This window comes from Salvelinus sp. IW2-2015, unplaced genomic scaffold, assembly GCF_002910315.2.
Source record: "Salvelinus sp. IW2-2015 unplaced genomic scaffold, ASM291031v2 Un_scaffold1126, whole genome shotgun sequence".
Lineage (NCBI taxonomy): Eukaryota > Metazoa > Chordata > Actinopteri > Salmoniformes > Salmonidae > Salvelinus > Salvelinus sp. IW2-2015.
In genome coordinates, this window is record NW_019942740.1 from 326050 (window position 1) to 331972 (window position 5923).

Genomic DNA, 5923 nt, shown 5'->3' on the forward strand with positions numbered 1-5923 from the left:
ACGTGTTTCCTTACAAGGAACCATTGTTGACAGAGGAAGAACAATGATTCCAAGCACCACCCTCCTTTTGAAGCTTCCAGTCTGTTATTCGAACTCAATCAGCATGACTGAGTGATCWCCAGCCTTGTCCCCGTCAACACTCACACCTGTGTTAACGAGAGAATCACTGACATGATGTCAGCTGTTCCTTTTGTGGCAGGGCTGAAATYCAGTGGACATGTTTTTGGGGATTCAGTTCATTTGCATGGCAAAGAGGGACTTTGCAATTCATCTGATCACTCTTCATAACATTCTGGAGTTTATGCAAATTGCTATCATACAAACTGAGGCAGCAGACATTGTGAAAATGTATATTTGTGTCATTCTCAAAACTTTTGGCCACGACTGTACACATATATTTATATATGTTCTCTACTTCTAATCCTCTGATCATATCGTTATTTCACTATTCCTCTGATCATATCTTTATGCCACTATTCCTCTGATCATATCGTTATTTCYCTATTCCTCTGATKATATCTTTATGTCACTATTCCTCTGATCATATCTTTATGTCACTTTTCCTCTGATCATATCGTTATGTCACTTTTCCTCTGATCATATCATTATGTCACTATTCCTCTGATCATATCGTTATGTCACTATTACTCCATGATTCCATGGTAGATCTTCTAGAAAGGGAATTCTACCACATTAATGATCCCTGTTGTCTGTTCTCTTTAATCCTCTACCTCCACCCCTCCTCTACCTCCACCCCTCCTCTACCTCCACCCCCACCCCTCCTCCCACCCCTCCTCCACCCTCCCTCACTCTACCTCCCAACCCTCCCCACCCTCCCTCCTCTACCTCCACCCCTACCCACCTCCACCCTCCTCTCTCCCACCAGCCAACCCCACCCCCCCATACCCTCCTCTCTCCCCAAACTCCCCCTCCTCTAACATCCACCCCATCTCTCCACCAACCCTCACCCCTCCTCTATCACATCCCACCCCACCCTCTACTCATCCACCCCTCTCTACATCCACCTCCTCTACTCACCGCAATTCCACCCTCATCCACCACCCCAACACCCTCTCTACACTCCCTAACCCCTTCCTCTCTTCTCCACTCGCCTAACTCCCACCCCTCCTCTCATCCACCCTACCACCACCCTCCTCACACACCCTCCTCTACTCCACCCCTAACCCTCCTTCACCTCTTCACCCCTCCTCTAGCATCCACCCCCCTACCTCCCTCTCCTCCACCTCTCTACATCCCCCTACCCTCCACCCCTCCTCTACTCCACCCAACCCTCCGAACCACACACCTCCTCTCTCCCCTACCTCCACCCCTCCTCCACCCTCCCCACCCCTCCTCTACATCCTACCTCCACCCCTCTCTACACATCACCCTTACCTCTCACCCCTCACCATCACCCCACCCCACCTCCTCTACCATCCACCCCTACTCCCTCCAACCCTCCCTCGACTTCCGCACCTCCACCCCACCCACCCTCCCTACCTCCACCCCGCCTCCACCCCACCCTCCTCTACCCCTTCTAGTGCCACCCCAACCCTCCTCTATGTCCACCCCTACCCTCCACCCCTAACCCTTCACCATCACCCCACCCTGTTCCCACAGCCCCTCTCAGAGAGAGGGGGCCTGAAGAAGAGGTATAACTCCATATCCCAGAGTGAGATGGACACTGGCCCCTCGGTGCCCATCTTCCTGCAGCAGGGTTCAGCTGTGCCCCCCATCCCAGCGCTGGCTGGCACCAGCCCAATAGACCAGTACTCCCGCATCATGTTCCCCCTGGCCTTCGCACTCTTCAACCTCTTCTACTGGATCATATACTTGGGCAAGGACAACATGGAACAGGCCAGGTATGGGTTAATAAACTCTCTATTAGGACAGCATGGAACAGGCCAGGTATTTATTCATAAAGTCTCTATTCTGTTCTGTTATGACACCATGGAACAGGCCAGGTATGGGTTATTACGGTCTCTATTCTGTTCTGTTATGACATCATGGAACACGCCAGGTATGGGTTATTAAGGTCTCTATTCTGTTCTGTTATGACATCATGGAACATGCCAGGTATGGGTTATTAAGGTCTCTATTCTGTTCTGTTATGACATCATGGAACATGCCAGGTATGGGTTATTAAGGTCTCTTTCTGCTTATGTTATGACATCATGGAACATGCCAGGTATGGGTTATTAAGGTCTCTATTCTGTTCTGTTATGACATCATGGAACATGGCCAGGTATGGGTTATTAAGGTCTCTATCTGTTCTGTATGACACCATGGAACATGCCAGGTATGGGTTATTAAGGTCTCTGTTCTGTTATGACATCATGGAACATGCCAGGTATGGGTTAAGGTCTCTGTTCTGTTATGTTATGACATCATGGAACATGCCAGGTATGGGTTATTAAGGTCTCTATTCTGTTCTGTTATGACATCATGGAACATGCCAGGTATGGTTATTAAGGTCTCTATTCTGTTTTTTATTGACATCATGGAACATGCCAGGTATGGGTTATTAAGGTCTCTGTTCTGTTATGACATCATGAACATGCCAGGTATGGTTATTAAGTCTCTGTTCTGTTTTATGACAGCATGGAACAGCCAGGTATGGGTTATTAAGGTCTCTATACTGTTCTGTTCAGTTATGACATCATGGAACATGCCAGGTATGGGTTATTAAGCGTCTGCTGTTCTGTTATGACATCATGAACATGCCAGGTATAGGTTATTAAGGTCTCTGTTCTGTTATGACATCATGGAACATGCCAGGTATGGGTTATAAGGTCTCTGTTCTGTTATGACATCATGGAACATGCCAGGTATAGGTTATTAAGGTCTCTATTCTGTTCTGTTATGACATCATGGAACATGCCAGGTATGGGTTATTAAGGTCTCTGTTCTGTTCTGTTATGACATCATGGAACAGGCCAATATTCTATGACTCTCAAACTCAACTCTGGACCTCAAAGCCAGTTCCACTGTGTTTTTTCATTGTTCATCTATAATCCGGGTCTGATTTAGACCTGGGACACCAGGTGTGTGAAATGAATTATCAGGTAGAACAGTGAACCAGAAGGCTCCGGACCTCAGGATTGAATACGCCTGGTCAATAACATTAAAATACTGGTGTGTCGTTGCAATGATAAACAGATACTGTATGACTTGTTGATCACAGAACAAAACATTGCACTTTTAAAATGTGATTTTATGTTCGCACCTTCTCATCTGTGTTACTGACGACTGACCGTTTGTTTTGCCTAAGTTGAAATATGTGTTTGATTAGCTGTAGTGTTGACAATTAACAGTAATGAGGGATACTTGTTGTACTTCACTGTTTACAGCTTTATATTTGACTATTTCATATCCACAACACAGAATTGTGTAATTCACTGTAAATTTATTTCCCTGAACCTCTTTTTCCATTTGTGTTGACATCCATACAGCATGTTATACTCCAATTGTTTACCTTCAACATAGCATTGGAGTACACATATAAACCAGGTAGGTTTAAATGTTAGGGCCAATTTGTGGGGGCAGTGAGGACATTTCCAGAATTCTTTCCCCCACAGCCCTTCCCCCACGCGTTTCCGTGCAATTTCCCATTTGGTTTTTTGGTCGAGGTTCGATAGACCTCTTTTACCGCATCTATCCCACCTGTAACAGGCTGAAATTCAAGGCCGTGGCACAATAGATAAGAGACAGGAGAGGAGAAGAAAAAGGGAAAAGTAGAGGAGGGAGAAGAGAGGAGGGGCGAGGGAGAGGAGAGGAGAGGGTGAGGGAGAGGGTGGGGAGGAGGAGAGAGAGGGGGTGAGGCAGAGAGAGGGGATGAGGAGAGGAGGTGAGGAGAGGAGGAGGGAGGAGAGGAGGATGAGGAGAGGATGGAGAATAAGAGAGAAAAGGCGGATGAGGAGAGGAGAGGGGGATGAGAAAGGAGAGGGGGATGAGGAGAGGATCTCTTGGATTCAGTGTTGTAGTTGGGCCTGTGCTTCTGTAGAGCACAGCAGGCTTTCTGAACAGCGTTGGTTCAATGTTGCATCACCAAGTTACAGACATCCTAGATTATAATCACCACTCTTTTTGATATGTGTTTTCTCCGTTTGGTCTGTTTGTTGTGTGTGTGTTGTGTGGGGGGGGGGGGCGCGTACTTATGTGCTAACCATTACTTAGATGCTGGAGAGATCATAAGTACCAATATGCTCCATTTTTTAAAGCAACACTGCCTGCCAACGACAAGGACCTCTCTCTTCAATAACTGCATCCCGGAGGTCGGGCAGAGCAATATGTGAACAGATAGGACATGTGTCGGAAAATTATAAAAACAAAAATGATCCATTTTTGTTTTCCGTTAGTTGTGGACTGAAAGTAAATGTGAACGTTGAGTAACTGTTTGGGTTAGAGCGAGACAGAAGATGACATGTGAACAAGGTCTCTGCGGAACATTTCCGCCGCTAAGATTGACACATTTTCAGTCTGGAGCGAGAGGGCTCAAATCATCTCTGCAACAACGGAGCGAAACACACACAGGAGACAGACAACAACAACATGAGGAATAGAGAGAGCATCTGCAAATCAAACACGAGACACAACACACAGAGACCAGCAAACAAAGACAAACACAACAGAGACCGAAGACACACAAACCAGGAAACACACAGACAGATACCACAAGACAAACACACACAGGAACAGAAACACACAAGCAGACACAGAGACAGACACACCACAGAGACAGAAACACACAGAGACAGAAGAAACACACAGAGACAGAAACACACAGAGAACAGGACACACACAGAGACAGAAAACACCACAGAGACAGGAAACACACAGAGAGAAAACACACAAGAGCCAGAAACCACACAGAGAGAGAAAAACACACAGAGACAGAAACACACAGAGACAACACACACAGAGACGAGGAAGAAACACACAGAGACAGAAAACACACAGAGACAGACCACACACACAGAGACAAGAAACACACAGAGACAGAAACACACAGAGACAGAAACACACAGATATGAAGAAACACACAGAGACAGAAAAAACACACACGAGATCGAAAACACACAGCAGAAAAACACCACAGAGACAGACACACACCCAGAGACAGAAACACACAGAGACAGAGGAAACACACAGAGACAGGTAACACACAGAGACAGCGACACACAAGACAGAGAACACGAAAAGCACAGGAGACGCACACACAGAGACGGACACACACACAGAGACCAACGACACCAACACAGGACAGACACACACAGAACAGGACACACCACAGAGACAGAAACACACAGAGACAGACACAACAGCAGACAGCGACACACAGAGAACAGAAACACACGAGACAGAAACAACACAGAGACAGACACACACAGAGACAGACACACACACGAACAGACACACACAGAGACAGACACCACACAGGAGACAGACACACACAAGCAGACCAGAAACACCACACAGAAGACAGGACCAAGACAGAACGCACACACAGATCAGAAAACACAAGAGACAGAAAACACCACAGAGACAGAAACACACAACAGAGACAGAAACACACAGAAGACAGAAACCACAGAGACAGACACACACAGAGACAGGACACACCACAGAGACAGACACACACAGAGACCAGACCACAACACAAGAGACAGAAACACACAGAGGACAGACCACACACAGAGACAGACCCACACAGAGACAGAAACACACAGAGGACAGGACCACACAGAGACAGACACAACACAGAGACATGGACACACACAGAGACAGACACCACACAGAGGACAGAAACACACAGAGGAGACAGACCACACACAGAGGACAGAAACACACAGAGACCAGACCACACACAGAGACAGACACACACAGAGACAGAAACACACAGAGACAGAAACACACAGAGACA

General features: G+C 46.9%; 1 pseudogene; it reads left to right on the forward strand.

Moving 5' to 3' along the window:
• LOC112069821 (gamma-aminobutyric acid receptor subunit alpha-6-like) overlaps positions 1-1862 on the forward strand; it is a 15934-nt pseudogene extending 14072 nt beyond the window's left edge.
• Positions 1863-5923: the final 4061 nt, after the last annotated feature.